Consider the following 19888-nt stretch of genomic DNA (forward strand, 5'->3'; position numbering starts at 1 on the left):
AGTCACCATGGATAATACCAAGAACAAAGCAAGTATGTTCCTGACCTCATGGCATATCCCTTGTATATCATTTCAGATCTAATCCCAGGAGATCCCCACTTTAAGTACTCCTCACAAAAATCTTTAAAGGTTAAGTAATCAGAGCATTATGGCAGAGTAGCATAAGAGAAATGGGAACGATACAGATAACTGTACCATGGAGAGCTTCAAGTGACATTCTAAAAGGTGAGTTTTTAAAGTGTTTTTAAGTGTACATTAGGTCATTTCAGCTCCCTAAGAGACCCACAGGTCACGAAGAATAAAATTCGAACTTGCTCTCACATACAAGCCCGGCAGAGACTTTGGCCTCATCGCCTGCATTATAGCCTTTTTAGCCACAGCAGCTTTGTCTTGGTTCCTCAGCCTTTCCTAGTTCATTCCCACTCTAAAGCTTTTGTATGTGTTGTTCTCTGCCTAGGATGTTCTTCCTCTTTATCAGCATCACCACCCCAAAGAGGGCATCTCTGAACTTCCAATCTGAAGTAGCCAGCCAGTCACCAGCACATCACCAATTTGCCATTATCACTGACCTCTTATTTGTTTGTTTCTCCCAGCAAAATCTAAGCTCTGTCAGGACAGGGATTTTCTCTCTCTTGTCCATTACCATATCCTTAGAGCTCAGAAGGGGTGTCTGGCCCAGGTGCTCAATGACTGTTTGTTCAATGAAAGAATGAACAAATGAATCACACAAAAGGAGAGAGGAAAATACTATTTCCCACTAAAATGAAAAAAGAGTTTTTATTAGAAGGGAAGGCCACAGCAGCCCTCTACTACCCTCTTTTGACTAAACTTCCAGGAAATTCATTAGTAAATTTTGGACTTCAGTAAGTCAGAGTCAATTTCTGTTACACACACCCAAAAAACTCCGACAGCCAACTAAGAAAAGAGGAAAAGGAAGGAAAAACAAACCAATAGGAGATTCCTTTCATTCTTGTCTGAAGAAAAAAAACTTTTTAAAGCAATAGGAGAGAAGTGGTCAGAACACAGGAAGGAGAAAGAGATGGAACCAGTAGGAAAAACAAAAACAAAAATGGAGAGAGAAAGGTACACAGATACAACAAGAAAGAGTGATAGAGGAGAAAAGAGGTAAGCGGTTATTCACACAACAGTGTTCCCTTGCACTATGGGTGTCGAAGTAAGCTGAGGGCTGCAAAGGTAGAGGCAAAGGACTGGAATGCCAATAATATAGGAGGCTCTTGGGCCTGTCAGTTCTGCCTCCTGTGACAAGTTAATTTATCCAGGTTTACCAGTATGGTGAGGATGTGGAGTGGAGAGGGGTGGAGTGGTTAGGTAGGTCAGGGAGAGATCTTCTCTAAGATGTATCTGTTCTTATAACTGAACAGAAAAAAAAATCACTATACAGCTCTACCAGAGCAGTTCTTCAGAGGGGAAATTATTCTCTGCATTGCTAGAGTAACACGGTAAAAGTCAGAGACCTCCAATCTCATCCTGAAGTTCTTGTACTTAACCTGAGGTCTAGATCAACCAATGTTCCTTAATAAAAAGGAGCAGGAGGGAGACAAAAATTTTTTAAATTGAATTAATAGCGAGAATTTGGTGATCACCATCATGGTTAAATCCCCCAAACTTTAATTGTAATAAAAGGATCTTAACAACTTTAATTTCCTCTATTAATTCAGAAGTAAAATATTTTCATCAGTACACATGTGTAAAATCTAATATAGTTTTTAAACACAACCCAATGCCAGGATATTCTAAATGTTTTTGGGTTTTGTTAAAAATTTATATATCTGGCCGGGCACAGTGGCTTACGCCTGTAATCCCAGCACTTTGGGAGTCCGAGGCAGGCGATCACGAGGTCAGAAGTGTGAGACCAGCCTGACCAAAATGGTGAAACCCTGTCTCTACTAAAAATACAAAAATTAGCTGGGCGTGGTGGCATACACCGGTAATCCAGCTACCTGGGAGGCTGAGGCAGGAGAATCGCTTGAACCTGGGAGGCAGAGGTTTCAGTGAGCTGAGATTGTGCCACTGCACTCCAGCCTGGGCAACAGAGCAAGACTCCATCTTGGAAAAAAAAAAAAAATTCATATATCTGACTTGGAGGCAGTAAAACAAAATGATTTTAGAAACTTTTAAAAGGTTATCCCCATTTTGTCACTATTTTCATTACATTTCAAATATATGTTCCTTGGGAAAAAAAAAAACTAAAATTAAAAATTTTTTTTCTTTTTTTTTTTTTTAGCCAGAGTCTTACTCAGTCACCCAGGCTGGAGTGCAGTAGCACAATCACAGCTCATTGCAGCCTCAAAGTTTTGGGATCAAGCAATCCTCTTGCCTCAGCCTCCCAAGTAGCTGAGACTACAGATATGCACCACCACACCTGGTTAATTCTTTTTTATTTTTTATACAGACAAGGTTTCACTATGTTTCCCAGGTCCCAGGCTAAAAACTTAAAATTTGACTCTGGATAAAATACATAGCTTGCTGCTAAAACTCCAACTCACTTGCAAGTACTGACGAATTTCTCAAAATTTCAGACATTTTTGAAGGGAATATAAATACTTTACCATATTCAAACCAATGAGATTCAAGGATTCTCCAGTTCCTATTAGGAACTGATAACTATTAGGCGAGTTATCACATATTCCTACATTCTTTGAACATGATGGGTCCATTCCTATGTTTTAACAAGCAGTTGATTTCAAATTGAAAGCCTTGCAACTGCAACCTTGGTGACAGGAGTCAAGAGCAGGACTGGATGTGAGATATGGAATCAAAGGAGATCACTTTGGAGCTTTAAGATTTGACAGCCCTGCCGTATTTTGAACTTGCATGGGGCCTGTAGCCCCTTTGTTTTGGCCAATTTATTCCACTTGGAATGGCTGTACTTACCCAATGCCTGTACCCCCATTGTATCTAGGAAGTAACTAACTTGCTATTGACTTTATAGGCTCATAGGTGGAAGGGACTTGCCTTGTCTCAGATGAGACTTTGGACTGTGGACTTTTGAGTTAATGCTGAAATGAGTTAAGACTTTGAGGGACTGTTGGGAAGGCATGATTGGTTTTGAAATGGGAGGACATGAAATTTGGGAGGGACCAGGAGTAGAATGATATGGTTTGGCTGTGTCCCCACCCAAATCTCATCTTGAATTCCCAATGTTATGGGAGGGACACAATGGGAGGTGTCTGAATCATGAGGGCAGGTCTTTCCCGTGCTGTTTTTGTGATAGTGAATGAGTCTCATGAGATCTCACGGTTTTAAAAAGGAGAGTTTCCCTGCACAAGTTCTCTTCTCTTATCTGCCGCCATGTGAGACATGCCTTTCACCTTCTGCCATGATTGTGAGGCCTCCCCAGTCATGTGAAACTGTAAGTCCATTAAGCCTCTTTCTTTTGTAAATTGCCCAGTCTCAGGTATGTCTTTATCAACAGTGTGAAAAAGGACTAATACAGGGGATAAGGAGATATTTGTTAAAGGATATAAAATTACAGCTATTAATAGATAGGATAAGTTCTAGTGTTCCATACCACTGTAGGATGACTACAGTTAACAGTAATATATGGTTTCAAATAGCTAGAAGGAGGATATTGAATGTCCCAAACATAAAGAAATTATAAATGTGTCAGATGATTGATATGCTGATTGCCTGGATCCATTCTGATCACTATATATTACATGTAGCAAAACCTCATTATATGGGCAAAGGACATGAGCAGACACCTTTCAAAAGATGACATACATGCAGCCAACAAGCATAAGAAAAAAAGCTCAGTATCACTGATCATTAGAGAAATGCAAATCAAAACCACAATGAGACACCATCTCACACCAGTCAGAGTGGTTTTTATTAAAAAGTCAAAAAACATAACAGATGCTGGTGAGTTGCAGAGAAAAGGGAACACTTATACACTGTTAGTGGCAGTGTAAATTAGTTCAACCTTTGTGGAAAGCAGTGTGGTGATTCCTCAAAGACCTAAAAACAGAAATACCATTCAACCCAGCAATCCTATTACTGAGTATATACCTAAAGGAATGTAAATCATTCTGTCATAAAGACACATGCACATGTGCATTCACTGCAGCCCTATTCACAATAGCAAAGACACAGAATCAACCTAAATATCCATCAATGGTAGAATGGATATTTAAAATGTGGTACATATATACCATGGAATACTATGCAGTCATTAAAAAGAATAAGATCATGTCCTCTGCAGGAACATGGATGGAGCTGGAGGCCATAATCCTTAGCAAACTATTGCAGGAACAGAAAACCAAATACTGCATGTTCTCACTTATAAGCTGGAGCTAAATGATGAGAATACATGGACACAAAGAGGGGAACAACAAACACTTAGGCCAACTTGGGGATGGAGGCTGGCAGAGGGAGAGGAAAATATAACTATTGGGTACTAGGCTTAGTACCTGGGTGACTAAATATTCTGTACAACATACCCCTATGACACAAATTTACCTCTACAACAAACCTGCACATGTACCCCTGAACCTAAAAGATTTTTTTAAGTAAAAGCATTACATGTAATTTTTTAAAAACATGAGTATGTGTCCCATGAATATGTACAATTATGAAGTAAATTTTAAAAATCAAAATAAATATAAATTTTTTAAATAGCACAGACAGACACTATGTTAAGTACTGGAGATACAAATATGAGTGAGACACCACTCCTATTCAACATAGTATTGGAAGTTCTCACCAATGCAATCAGACAAGAGAAAGAAATAAAGTGTATTCAAATAGGAAGAGAAGAAGTCAAATTATCTTTGTTTGCAGATGACATGATCCTATATCTAGAAAACACCATCGTCTCAGCCCAGAAGCTTTTTAAGCTGATAAGCAACTTCCACAAAGTTTCAGGATACAAAATCAATGTGCAAAAATCACTAGCATTCCTATACACCAACAACAGGCAAGCAGAGAAACAAATAGTGAATAAACTCCAATTCACAATTAGCACACAAAGAATAAAATACCTAGCAATACAGCTAACAAGGGAAGTGAAGGATCTTTTCAAGGAGAACTACAAACCACTGCTCAAATAAATCAAAGAGGACACAAACAAACAGAGAAACATTCCATGTTCATGCACAGGAAGAATCAATATCGTGAAAATGGCCATACTGCCAAAAGTCATTTATAGAGTCATTGCTATTCCCATTAAACTGCCATTGACATTCTTCACAGAATTAGAAAAAAAAAAAACTGTTTTAAAATTCATATGGAATCAAAAAAGAGCCTGAATAGCCAAGATGATCCTAAGCAGAAAGAACAAAGCTGGAGGCATCACTCTACCTGACTTCAAACTGTACTATAAGGCTACAGTAACCAAACAACATGGTACTGGTACAAGAACAGACACAAAGACCAATGGAGAGAATAGAGAACTCAGAAATAAGACCACCCACCTACAAACATCGGATCTTCAACAAACCTGAAAAAAACAAGCAATGGAGAAAGGACTCCCTTTTTTTTTTTTTTTTTTGAGACAGAGTTTCGCTCTTGTGGCCCAGGCTGGAGTCCAATGGCGCAATCTTGGCTCACTGCAGCCTCCGCCTCCCGGGTTCAGGCGATTCTCCTGCCTCAGCCTCCTGAGTAGCTGGGATTACAGGCGCCCACCACCAAGCCCGGCTAATTTTTTTGTATTTTTAGTAGAGACGGGGTTTTACCATGTTGGCCAGGCTAGTCTTAAACTCCCGACCTCAGGTGATCCATCCGCCTCGGCCTCTCAAAATGCTGGGATTACAGGCATAAGCAAACGTGCCTGGCCAGAACTGCCTTTTTAATAAATGGTGCTGGGAGAGCTGGCTAGCCATAGGCAGAAAATTGAAACTGGACCCCTTCCTTACACCTTACGCAAAAATCAACTAATGATGGATGAAATACTCGGATGTAAAACCCAAAACTACAAAAACCCAGAAGAAAATCTATGTAATGCCATTCAGGACATAGGCAGGGGGCAAAGACTTCATGATGAAAATGCCAAAAACAATTGCAACAAAAGCAAAAATTGACAAATGGGATCTAATTGAACTAAAGAGCTTCCGTACAGCAAAAGAAACTATCATCAGAGTGAACAGACAACCTACAGAATGGGAGAAAATTTTTGCAATCTATCTATCTGACAAAGGTCTAATATCCAGAGTCTGTAAGGAACTTAAACAAATTTACAAGAAAAAAAACAAACAACCCCATTGAAAAGTGAGCAGGGGACATGAACAGACACTTCTCAAAAGAAGATATATTTGCGGCCAACAAACATGAAAAAAAGCTCAACATCACTGATCGTTAGAGAAATGCAAATCAAAATCACAATGAGATACCATCTCATGCCAGTCGGAAAGGCTATTACTAAAAAGTCAAAAAACAACAGATGCTGGTGAGACTGCATAGAAAAATGGACATGTTTACACTGTTGGCAAGAGTGTAAATTAGTTCAACCATTGTGGAAGACAGTGTGGCAATTCCTCAAAGACCTAGAGGCAGAAATACCGTTTGACCCAGAATCCCATTACTGGGTATATACCCAAAGGAATATAAATCATTCTATTATAAAGATGCATGCACGTGTATGTTCACTGCAGCACTATTCACAATAGCAAAGACATGGAATCAACCTAAATGCCCATCAATGATAGACTGGATAAAGAAAATGTGGTACATATACACCATGGAATACTATGCAGCAATAAAAAGAAATGAGATCATGTCCTTTGCAGGGACATAAATGGAGTTAGAAGCTATTATCCACAGCAAAGTAACACAGGAGCAAAAAACCAAACACTGCATGTTCTCACTCGTAAGTGGGAGCTAAACGATGAGAAGACACATGAACACATAGTGAAGAATAACACACACTGTGCCTCAGAGGAGGAAGAGCATCAGGAAGAATAGCTAATGAATGACGGGTTTAATACCTGGGTGATGGGTTGATCTGTGCAGCAAACCACCATGGGACACATTTACCTATGTAACAAACCTGCACATACTGCACATATACCCCAGAACTTAAAATAAAAGTTGAAGAAAAAAAAATATGTGAGTAAGAGTTATCCCTTCACTCGAAAATCTCATTCTTCAAAGGCAAGTGTGCAAAGCAAGTAATTACAAGGAGCTCATCCTAGTAGATCATATTATGTGCAATTAATTGCAAAATGAAGTGAGAAAAGCTATAAATGAGCCATGTTCTAAGTCAGATAGTAAGAAAATGACAGTGAAGAGCTGGGAGGCAGTGAGTGAGGGGTAGGCAGAAAAACTAGGGAGAAAACATCAGGAAAGGTTTATCAGAGAAGGGAATTATGGCTTCTTAAATTAAGAAATTTCCCAAAGCAGGCCCACTAAATGACTCGTACACCCACTCTTGAAAGAATTGTCTGATTCATCCTACAGTATGTATATTCACATGGAAAGGCTTGTCTGTCTACTCATTAATTTGAAACTATGAACCACAAATATTATTTCCTATTAAATAATTCTATGAGGTACTGCAGCCCTTCTAAAATATTTCTTTGAGGCTGAGGTTACACTTTCCCAGTCCTACTATTTAGTTTTTGTTTTTGTTTTTGTTTTGTTTTGTTTTGTTTTTTGAGATGGAGTCTCGCTCTGTCGGCCAGGCTGGAGTGCAGTGGCGCAATCTCGGCTCACTGCAAGCTCTGCCTCCTGGGTTCAAGGGATTCTCCTGCCTCAGCCTCCCGAGTAGCTGGGACTACAGGCGCCCGCCACCATGCCCGGCTAATTTTTTGTATTTTTAGTAGAGACGGGGTTTCACCGTGTTAGCCAGGATGGTCTCTATCTCCTGACCTCGTGATCTGCCCACCTTGGCCTCCCAAAGTGCTGGGATTACAGGCGTGAGCCACCGTGCCGGCCGTCCCACTATTTAGTTTTATTACCCATAAACTTGCTGTCTAACTACATCCCTGGCTTTAAGTCCTCATCAATTAAAAGTTTGAATTTCCATAATGAAAATTCAAAGCCCCTACAAGCATTTGTTATGGGAGTTTGGGAAGATAGGCCCAGGAAAAGCAAAGCTAAGGCAGAAGAGCAACAAGGAAGAAAACTAAGAAAGACACAGAGACAGAGTGTTGCTGACATGAGAACCTAGTAGTTTACATGGCCACAGTCTGTTTTTTAGCATGGCAACCCTATTTTGAGCACTAAAAATCTTAGAAATAACTGAACACACAGCAAACTCAACAGCAGTTGCAGTTAGCTCTTTTTTTTTTTGAGACAGAGTCTAGCTCTATTGCCCAGGCTGGAGTGCAGTGGTGCTATCTCAGCTCACTGCAAGCGGTTAGCTCTTCTTTTATTTAAAATTTCAGAAAGTGCTCATGAAGAGGGGTTTAATGAATTAATTCACTTTCCAAAATAGGGGAAAGGCCACAATTTTACTCACTCTATCAAATAGAAAACATTTCTTGAAATAAAAATTTACATAAATCAAAATTATTCAATCAAGAAAACCCTTATAAACCTAAGGTTTAAGATTCGATGTCTTGAGGTGAATGGGACATTATATAACTTTTCAGCCCACACTTAGAAACTAAGCCCAATGAGATACTAAAATGACAGACCCAGTAAGGCAGGCTCAGCGCTGGCTCCTCAGGGCCCACAACATTGACCTAGCTACAGGCTTCTCAATCAAGGTTCTCCCAAACTGAATCAATGCACATTTTGGTTGCCAGGAAGAAGGGAGGAGTATGAGAGGGCTTTAAGGGTAACACAGCGATTCAAATGAAAGTGAGATAAGAAAAGATAAATCATATTATTTGAAGGCTTAAAACAAACTCAAATTTTCCCAAAAAGTCAAGTACCAACTGAATAAAAACCATCCAGAGACAGGTATGCATCTTGATGTTTAGAGAGAGCAGTCTTTGAGGAATTCAGAATACTTTCAGTTTTCCTTAAGCCATTCATGTTAATTGCAAACTAGCCTAGATGCAGAGCAACCAAACAATCACCTGCTCATTCAATGCCAAAATCAATGCCCTAAGAACATTCAAGAACCTTCTGGATCTAAGCACAGTAAGTAGATTCTCCAATGGCTATGTTTTGCTGTCTGCAGGTTACAACCCATTAGTGAGCAGTGAAGTCAATTTGATGGTAAAGACATATTTTTAATAAAATAGAACAGAATATAAAATATCAGTACGCTTTACACCTTGTAAGAATTGTTTCATAAACCTCTTGTTTCAATTATATATGTGAATGGTGCGCGCGCGCGCGTGTGTGTGTGTACTAGGCTGCAATGTAAAATGTGTTTCTTATGGTGAATTACAGTGAATAAAGCTTGGAAAACTCTGTCCTAAAATACCAGCCCAACCTACTTTATATCATTCCTTGCTTCTCTTATTCCCCTATCACTCCTTGCACTTAGACCTACCCCAACACATCCATGGACATCACCAAAGTAAACATGAGAACAACCGCCATTGTACCTGGCTGGTACACGAAAGTTTTGGGGGTGTTAGCCCCATTAGCCAGAATCAAAGCCCAGAAGCTACCTGGAAAAGAAACTGTATGACTAGTGTATTTGAAACACTACAACACTGCTTTCTAAATAGAAAATTCTACTCTTCCACACTGCATGCTGTTTCTAATCTTTTTGCAGACTATTATGGTTTAGAGGTAGTATAATATACCAAGACCAGCAGTGCTCGGTGACATGCTATATGACTGGATAAAGCTCCCAGCTAGAAACTTAGGGATCAGGGTTCTAGTCCTTCTCCATTAGCTGGGTTTGATCTTGGATAAGGTACTCGACCTCGCTGGGTTCAGATTCTCCAACTGAAATATGACAAAGCAGGACTGCAGAAGGGTTCTTCCTAGTGAGTGTTCTGTGGAGATACTTCACCAGTCTTGCAAAAGTGGGTCTTTTTTTTGTTAATTAAGATGTTTATTTTTAAAACTAAAAGAAAACAGTAAACACAATCAAATACATTCAATATCAAATTTTACCATGCTGCAATTACCAGGCAGCCAAATAACCTCATTTTTCATAAAATTTAAAGAATTACCTTCAGTTTCTGTATATATTCTAGTAAACATCTCATTGATTGGAAGCCTGTAGCTCTGCATGGGGAATACGTCTAAATGTGAGTCTGCTCTGTTCAGATATTTGTATAAAATGGAACACTGATAGTCCTCACTCGGGTAAATGCCAGGTGAAGCCTAGGTAGACGTGTACAGAACATGCTCTCATATCAGGCATGGCAAACAATTTCAAGTCACACTCTGATAATGGATAATGTCTTCAGGGCTTTGAGTACCTCCTTTCTGATTTTTTTTTTTTTTCATAATGAACGCATGCAGCTAAAAATTTTCAAGATCCAACTCTAATTGAAAATTTTCTAGTATTCCTCTTTCAAGCATATGAATTACTTCTTTTTTTTTTTTAATGGAGTTTTGCTCTTGTTGACCAGGCTGGAGTGCAATGGCGCAATCTCGGCTCACCACAACCTCTGCCTCCCAGGTTCAAGTGATTCTCCTGCCTCAGCCTCCCGAGTAGCTGAGATTAAAGGCATGTGCCACCATGCCTGGCTAATTTTGTATTTTTAGTACAGACAGGGTTTCTCCATGTTGGTCAGGCTGGTCTCGAACTCCCAACCTCAGGTGATCCGCCCACCTTGGCCTCCCAAAGTGCTGGGATTACAGGCATGAGACACCGCGCCTGGCCCCATGAATTAATTCTTAACTGGAAATTATCCTGAGACTGCAAGGATGGCTGTTAAAAAAAATCGTTGACACTTAGAACAAATACTTGTATGTATAAATAAGTAGTTTCACCTGTTGAGAAAAACAGAAATAATGCTGAGAGTAAAATTAACATTATCATCCACAATATTAATTTCAAATGTCTGTAGGTACAGTATTAACAAAGCCCATTTCAGTTCTATATAACACACTGTTTTACTCAGTAACTTTAAGAAAATTAGTTAATGTTTTGCAACACTGATTCTTGCTGTTATTTTTACAATTAGTACCGACTTCATAATTTATCTTTAAGCACATCACAGGTTTTAAATTACTCCATATTAAACTTCCACAAAACGTGGAAGTCAACCAACTAAGACTTATTTATCAATTAAACAGTCATTCATTTCACAAACACTTATTGAACACTTAGGATGTGTCAGACATTGTTCTAGATGCTGCGGCTATTGTGGAAAATAAGACAAAGTCCTTTCCCTTAAAGGAAGAGATAATAAACTGGTAAATAAATAATTTCAAGTGCTTAAAAAAAGTACATCCCCTTAATTCAATATATATAGTTTGAAGTAGCAAAAACCGCAATTACTTTTGCACCAACCTAAAATGAAACAAATGGATGTTAGCTTCCTCACATAGAAAGTATATGTTATTCCAAGGCTACTGATAAGATTCAGAAATTTGTGAGTAAATTACTGTAAGCATACAGAGTGCATCACTACTAAATATATAGTACTAAATGCAGTGAGTATGTATGCCTGTGTGTGCAGCTGCGTATGTGTATATAAATTTGAGAGCTTATTTACAACACAAAGGAAGTTTATTATCAGGATGCCAAAAGAAAAAAAGAAAAAAAAAACTGAAAAGACTGATGCACCTTAACTTGACAAATCTTCCACTAATGAAAAGCAAACAGCTAATTTTCCTCGCCCACAGCTAAATGAAACAGGCAAGAAAAGTTGAGTAAGAGGTGACACTGCTCTACCCATATGCAGAAGGCTAACAGAATGTCCAACCTCAAAGAGTCTGAAATTGAAAATGCTGTATGAGTTTAAGGAGCCTGATCTGTTTCAAAGCCACCAAAAATACAAGCCTACAAAGATAAAAGACTGGCCCATTTACAGGCAATATCACAAAAGAGTTGCCTATCAAACTATAAAAGGAAGGAACTGCAAACAGGAAATTGCCCAGCCCCAGCCATGTGCCTCCCCTCCCTTCCTCTCCACTAACTTCTATAAGCAGAAACAAACACTACCGTTAGATTTACCAACAAGCCACAGAGAAGGATGACAGAACACTAGTAGCTGACATCTAATATATTATTGGTTTAATAAATATTTAAAGTAAATGCCTTTATTATTTTGAACCAAATTTTGATAATTTTACCTATATTTTAAATGACATTTGTTTAATCTACAGTTTTTTAATGTCAATGTAAAGTAGTTCTGAAATCAGAATTTACAGAATTGTGAGTCAAAAGATAAGCAAAATAATATACTTGGTCCAAACAATAAAAACAAAAAATCACAGTTAATTGTCTGGGTATATCAGTGTCCAATGATTTAAACACACACACTCTAACCACTTTTAAATAATACTGTTCTGTTAAAATTTCTGTATATTCAGCAGACAGCTTAATGTTCAAAAATCAATGGGTCCATTATCAGCAGTTCCAATTAAGCACATTTATATTCAGGTATACAGAAGTACTTAATAGAGCATTCTGACATTCTAATGAGTAACAGCAGGAAAGGTCTATGGACTTCCTAATTTTTTACAGAAACTTGGACTGATGGGCATGATTTCTAGTAGTCTGTATCTATTGAAACAAATAGACATAGAAAAAATGACTTCATCTTTTTTTTTTTTTTTTTTTGAGTCAGGGTCTGGGCTGGAGTGCAGTGGTGTGATCATAGCTCACTGCAACCTCAAACTCCTGGCCTCAAGCAATCCTCCAGCCTCAGTCTCCAGGTAGCTGGGTCTATAGGCTCCCACCACTGTACCTGGCTAACTTACTTTTTTAATGGAGGCTAACAGCACTTATCCACTCTAAAATGGTCTAAATATAGGAAACAAATATAAAAACACAAAGTTTTCAAACAGTTAATAAATCTATAAATAAAACTATGAGAATAATCAACCTCATTAATCAAAAAAATGATTACTAAAACAATGAGGTAGCATTTTTCACCAATTAAATTTCTAAAACTGTAATGTTCATACCCAATATGCAAAGATTACATGAAATTGGAGATTTCATATAATACCAAATTTAGTATAAACTGGCTTAAGTATAGCAATATGCTCCAAGAGTCTTAAAAACTCTGAAATTTAAAATTATTTACCCCACTTCTGGCAATCTAAAGACAAAAATCCACGAAAAGAAACACTTATAATATAGAAAGAGATCTGTTACATTATAAAAAATTTTGAAAGAAATCTAAAATGTTAAACAATGGTATTCTCTCTAAATGAAATATTATTTGGTCACCTGAATAGCAAAATGGCAAAACATACATAGGCTAAATTTTAAAAGGCTCAAAAAACTACACTGCAATCACACCTAACAAATAGTTCAGGTTTAGAACTGCAGGAGAATTTTTCCACATTTCTTCTACAATGTGGTTACTCCACTTTTTAAAGTTTTTTTAATTGTAAGGGAAAAAAACACCCCCATCTTCTCATTAGATTATCCCCTTTTCAAAATGGACATTTAAAATAAAATTAAATTAAAAATTAAAAATAACTAGTTTTCTTCCAGCCTCCCTTCACTCCCCTACCACCAGAAAAACATCATCACCTTCATGCTATTCTCCCTGTCTGACAGTTCCTCAGCAACCTGGCCTGCTGGGATTGACCATCTTGGAACCTCCTCTCTCGCCAGGTCTGAACCCAGCCCTCCACACCCACACCAACAGGCAGGGAGTCATGCACCTTAGTATCCTCAACTCCAGGAACAAGGCCTGTTACATGAAAATACCTCAAAAAAACATTTGTTAGATAAATTCATATTTACCCAATTGTACCTATTGCCCACTTTAAACAATTGTTTATTGCTCATCTGTCCCACATTTTAAGCTAGGCATTGTTTTTATATATATATATTTTATTCCCTAGAGCCTACCATAGTGCTAGGCAGGGCTCACAGTAGCTAAACAAAGATTTACTGAACTAATGAATACCTGACTACAGATCTCACAAATTCATTTGGTTTAAACAGAATATTCCCTTAAAATAACATCCTTGGAGAGAAATATACTCATACCTTCCAGTGAATTATACTAAGCAATAATCAGATTAACAACCATATGAGTGTTGTTACTGAGCCAAGAAGTATTTAAGTGAAAAATATGATGGACAAGAGGAAGATGGGCAGACAGAAAGAGGGGAAGTAGCTGTCCGATCTTCAGGGAGGTAGCCTAAAGGGTCTACGCACAAAAGTGAGTGATAGGAAGTAGGAGATTGGGTCAGAAAACTTTGTGGAAGGCCACACAGCTTCCCTGCCAGGGCCACCAGACATTCCTAAGTGCATACAACGTCAGACACTGCACCGATGACACCTTTATATAAATGACCTCCTTCAGTCCTCACCGCAAGTAAAATAGGGTATTATTATGCCTATTTTAAAGATTAAAAAAACAGGAGTTTGGATAAGTTAACTTTCTCAGGGCATACAACTAACAATTGGATTCAAAGCCCAGTGAGCCTGTGGCTATGTTAAAGTCATTGCTCACAACCACTAAGCCAAATGGAGAATGGCTTCTTTGCAATTAGTCACAGACTTAGGAGTAGAGTATAACTACTTAGGTCTTAAGTGTAGTCTACAAAATAAATAGCCAACACAGACATGGTTAGACAGTCTAAAAACCTCAGGCTTGTTATCCCCAATTCAGACATGACATCTGGTTCAGGCTAGTCTCAGTTAATCCACAATGTAGACCTCTAATTTAGCAATGCAAAGACTTAACAAGTGGGTAAGGAAAGTATACAATGTGGCTACCACCTCTGTTTAAGCATCCTCCACATAACAGAAAAAAAATTGTATTTCTTTAACTCTGAACTTAATTTTCTAAGCTAAACAGTCACACTCATTTTAACGTCTTCTCATACATATTATTTTCCAATTCTTCAGTCACAGTGACCTGATCCAAATTCTCCTTGACCTTCTTGCCATAGGCCTGCAAAACTGAAAACAATATAGTAACACAGGTACTAGTAAAGACTTGGTCTTTAAGCACATGGCAAGAACCTAATTAATTCATACTTATAATTTTTAAAAGCCATCTTTTTCAAACTCATATCAGAGTGTTTTAGATGCTACAATGATCTAAACATCGTAACTTCAAAATTGCACTGAGTGTTGCCCTGGAACGGAAACACCTTTCTGACAAAGCTGGTTTCTTCTTAAATCTGAGCCTTCCATCTCAAGGAGCACAATGTCACAATGTAGGGGGTGAAGAGATGCTCTACTAGTAGAGGCATCCCTAAAATGGGTGCCTATCATCTGCTAAGTGTCACTGTGGTCTCCAGTGCCCACATCATTCCAGCAACCCTGGCTTTAAGATCACTGAACATGATGGTCTATATCAGGGTGTCTAATCATTTAGCTTCCCTGGGCCACATTGGAAGAAGAAGAATTGTCTTGGGCCACACATAAAATACACTAACACTAAGGATAGCTGATGAGCTTTAAAAAAAAAAATCTCATAATGTTTTAAGAACGTTTATGAATTTGTGTTAGGCCACATTCAAAGCCAGCCGCAGGTTGAACAAGCTTGGTCTATATTTTATCTCCTTTTTGATCCTTATGACAGCTCTATGAGAGAAAGCATAAAAAGTCTCCCCCCACTTAGATATAAGGAAATAGAAACACAAAAGCTGTGAAATACTTGAAGTCATTATCTAACAGAGAAACAAAAGTGCCACAAGATGGCACACTCAAAAGTAAGCCATGGTGTTGGTGGCACAACAATTGGAAAGTAGTTAATACCACTGGGCTATACATTTTAAAATAGTTAAGACAGGAAGTTTCATGTTACGTATATTTTACCACAAAAAAAATTGGGAAAATACAAGTTTATTTTTTTAAAAAAGGCTAGGTAGTGATGTAATTTTGTATACCGGTTACTACCCTTGGTCTATGATCTTTACTTTGATTCTGTATCTTCAAAGACCAAAGTTGGCTGTCATGACTACAAATATTCTGATAAAGGGGAAGACACCACTTTACACTTTACGCCCAACTTCATTATTTTCAGGAGTTTCCCATATATTACCTCTTTCTTTCATGTTTTTTCATCCCCTTATTCATTCACTCAAAAGATACTTACAGAGCACCCATTATGTACCAGGCACAGCTCTAAATTGATAGTGTTCAAATACTGAAATAGTTCTATACCAGTTGGTAAATAGCTGCAGCCCACAGCACACCACTCCACTCCACACTGGCCATCCTAGTCTCTTCCTTGGGACCCACCCCCACCCCCTAAGCCCTAGACTTCCCCATGATTCAGCAAAGCAAGAAGCCTCCAGGACCCTGTCCCAACTTCCAACTCAACGGGTGAATACCCGGCCTAACCCCTTGTTAAATATTTTATCACCCTCCACACACAGCAACGAACAAAACAGATAAAGTGCTTACCCTCTAGTCTGGGAAAGAGATAATAAGCAAGTAAATGCATAAACAAACAAAGTAATTTCAAATAGTAGCATGCTGTAAAGAAAATAAAGCAACAAAGGTCTAAAGGATGACTAGCGGTGGAGGTAACAGGGTAGAAATTAAAAGAAAATCTCTCTGAGAAGGTAACATCTCAGAGCCAGGCACACAGAGGTCTGAAGTAAGAACATTCCAGATAGAACAGAAACATCAAGGCTCTTTGGTAGGAACAAGCATGGAATTTCAGTTAGAAGGCCAGCATGAGGGGAGCATCTTGAGCAAGGAGACCACAGAGGTAGAGAGGGTCAGATCAGAAAGGATCTTAATGGCATTGGTAAGGATAAATTTTATGCCAAGATCAGTGAGCAATCACAGATTTGAAACAGGGTAATGACATGATCTAATTTACAATTTTAAAAGATTACTCTGACAGTTGTATGGCAACTAAATTAATGGGAAGCAAGAATACAAAAAGGAGACAACATATAAAGCTGTGGTCATAATCCAGGTGAACAATGACAGTGGCTTGGGCTAGGTGATAGCAACAGAGATGGAAAGATACATTCTGATTCAATATGTTTTAGAGGTAGAGCTGACCAAACTTATGAATAAGTAGAATGTGGGATGAGTGAACAAAAGAAATCAAAATGACTACTCTTTCGATTTACCAAGTCACTGATGGTAGTCCACTTACTAAAAAGGGAATGACTTGGGAAATAAATACATTTAGGGAGAGAAGGAATAAAAACTTCTGTTTTGTCACAATAAATTTGAGGTATCATTTAGATGTATAATATGGAGCTATCAAACAGGCAGTTGGATATTTGATCTGTACAATAATCCTGTGAAGTAGATAAGGAAACTCAGGTATTATCCAAATTTTACAAATGAGAAAACTAAGGCTTTGAGAAAAAGGTTTGTCTTAGTACAAAATACTTTTATTAGTCAGTCAATGACCCTTAACAGAGGGCTGATTCCACATTTTAAGAACAAGAACACCTTCACTGTTAAAGACTTCTGTTTGATAAAATATACCTACCTACCTAGCTTGCCTCATGTAAGTTACATGGCTGCTCTGAAGGTAAAGGTCTTTTGTATCCAGAGAAGATTCCCCCAGAAAAGGGACACTTATCCAACTAGCAACATTTAATATATGTAAAATTTAACTGAGATATATGTATAATGGATATTATTGACTATCTTACAAGACTGTCAACAAGTAAATACATACAGACAATAGGAAGAAAGGCATAAAATTCTCTTTAAGGATCCACTGCCAATTTTTAGTTCCATTTGTATTAAGGGTTTGTGTCAAAAAGCCTTCTAGGAAATACAGTTCCAAAATTAGAAAAATCAATTGGGACACGACCAGTTCAAGAATAATCACTTCACACTGCTTCTCAAGACTGTAACTAGTGTGTAAGACAAGCTCATGCTGTACTCAGCACTTCTTCCACCATGCTAGGACTGCTTTTTCCCCTTTTGGTTGCTTTAAAGTGGTGGAAACTTCTGCATTAGAAGACATATTTTGTCACAGAGTATTTTGTCACAAGCTCAACACATCTGTTATAATCCTTTCAAAGTTCTAGAGGCACCCTGCTGAAATGAAGAACCACACTAAACAAAACAGGAAGAATAGGTGTTAAAAAGGAAAGAAGAGGTTGGGTGTGGTGTCTCACATCTGTAATCCCAGCACTTTGGGAGTCCAGAGCAGGGGGATCACTTGAGGCCAGGAGTCCTGAAGCCAGGGTGGGCAACAAAGCAAGGCACTGTTTCTACAAAAATAAAATGAAATTAGCTGGCTGTAGTGGCACACACCTGCAGTCCCACCTTCTAGGGAGGGCTGAGGCAGGAGGATCGCTTGAGCACAGGAGTCTGAGGATACACTGGTCTACGATTGCACCAGTGCACTGCAGCCTGGGGGACAGAGCAAGACTCAGTCTCAATAAATAAATAAATAAATAAATAAGGAAAGAAGAGAGAGAAGATGCAAGGGAAGGAAAAAGGGGTAAAGAAATGAGAAGAGTAGGGCAAACCTGAGGTCCCCAGAATGGCAGGCACAGGTTTGGTGGCTGTAGAGGTTGAGGTGGATGCGCTGCTATATTTTCTTTTTTTTGCAGAGGGGAGCGGGGGACAGAGTCTCACTGGTTAGCCAGGCTGGAGTGCAGTGGTGCAATCTCGGCTCACTGCAACCTCCCACTCCTGGATTCAAGCGATTCTCCTGCCTCAGCCTCCCGAATAGCTGGGACTACAGGCTCGCATCACCACGCCCAGCTAAATTTTTGTATTTTTTAGTAGAGACATGTTGGGCAGGATGGTCTCCACCTCTTGACCTCGTGATCCACCCGCCTCAGGCTCCCAAAGTGCTGGGATTACAGTCATGTGCCACCGCTTGATTGATATTGACCAATTGATCCATATTTTGATCAAGGTTATGGAGCCCCTGGTGTGCAGGAAGCAGCTGCAGTGCTGGTGGAGGAGGAAACTCGCAGATACCAACCTACTATGAACTACCTGAGATACCTGACAGTCTCGGATTATTCTGCTTTTGAAACTGACATAATGAGAAATGAATTTGAGAGACTGGCTGCTTGACAACAACCAACTGAATTGCTCAGTATGAAACGATATGAACTTCCAGCCCCTTCCTCTGGTCAAAAAAATGGGATTACTGCATGGCAAGAATGTGTAAACAATTCTATGGCCTAGTTAGAGCATCAAGCAGTTACAATTGAGAATCTGAAACTAATGTCACAGCATGGATGTAATGCCTGGAAAGTATACAATGAAAATCTAGTTCATGTGATTGAACATGCACAGAAAGAACTTCAGAAGTTAAGAAAACATATTCAAGATTTAAACTGGCAGAGAAAGAACATGCAACTCACAGCTGGATCTAAATTGAGAGAAATAGAGTCAAATTGGATATCCGTGGTAAGAATTATGAGACTGAACGGACTATTTTTCAGCGAGAAAATAAAATCTATCAAGTTAAACAGCAACATGGAGAGGCAAACAAAGAAAACATCCGGCAAGACTTCTGAAAAGACAATTTCGCGGGTAGAAAAGTTGGGCTCTCACAAAAGGCATCTGAACTTTTAATGAACTGTGAAGGACAACAGCAACTTCCCAAAACCATTGATGTTTAAATGTTTAGAAATCACAGAATGTGTGGGCTGCTGCGGTAATTCTATTTGTATATCTCAACAGAATTAAAATGTCTAGCTTGGTGATATTTTTATAGCCATAAAAAAGAAAAACCTTTAGGCTTTCAAAATAAGTATGACTTTAGAATAATATTATGTCATAGAATTAATTTTGAGCCATGTGGGTCATATTTTGTATCCAAGGATCTTTATTCAAAGGTTTCAACATGTACAGGAAGTTGGAAACTTTTGGTTTATTACCTTGTCTAATAAACAGATAGTTCTAAACACATTCTTGATTACCAAACAAGACTTCAGAAACACAGTGACTATACAGAGTCATCGTTACCATCATCAT

The 19888-nt window shown here is 38.6% G+C and overlaps 1 protein-coding gene and 1 pseudogene across 5 annotated transcripts in view; one reads left to right on the forward strand and one right to left on the reverse strand.

Annotated features, from left to right (window-relative positions):
• The window catches only part of CDC14A (cell division cycle 14A), a 176132-nt gene that overhangs the window by 109603 nt on the left and 46641 nt on the right, over positions 1–19888 (reverse strand). The gene's annotated exons all lie outside the window — the stretch shown is intronic.
• LOC112130134 (pre-mRNA-splicing factor SPF27-like) lies at positions 171–19428 on the forward strand (annotated as a pseudogene).

This window comes from Pongo abelii, chromosome 1, assembly GCF_028885655.2.
Source record: "Pongo abelii isolate AG06213 chromosome 1, NHGRI_mPonAbe1-v2.0_pri, whole genome shotgun sequence".
Lineage (NCBI taxonomy): Eukaryota > Metazoa > Chordata > Mammalia > Primates > Hominidae > Pongo > Pongo abelii.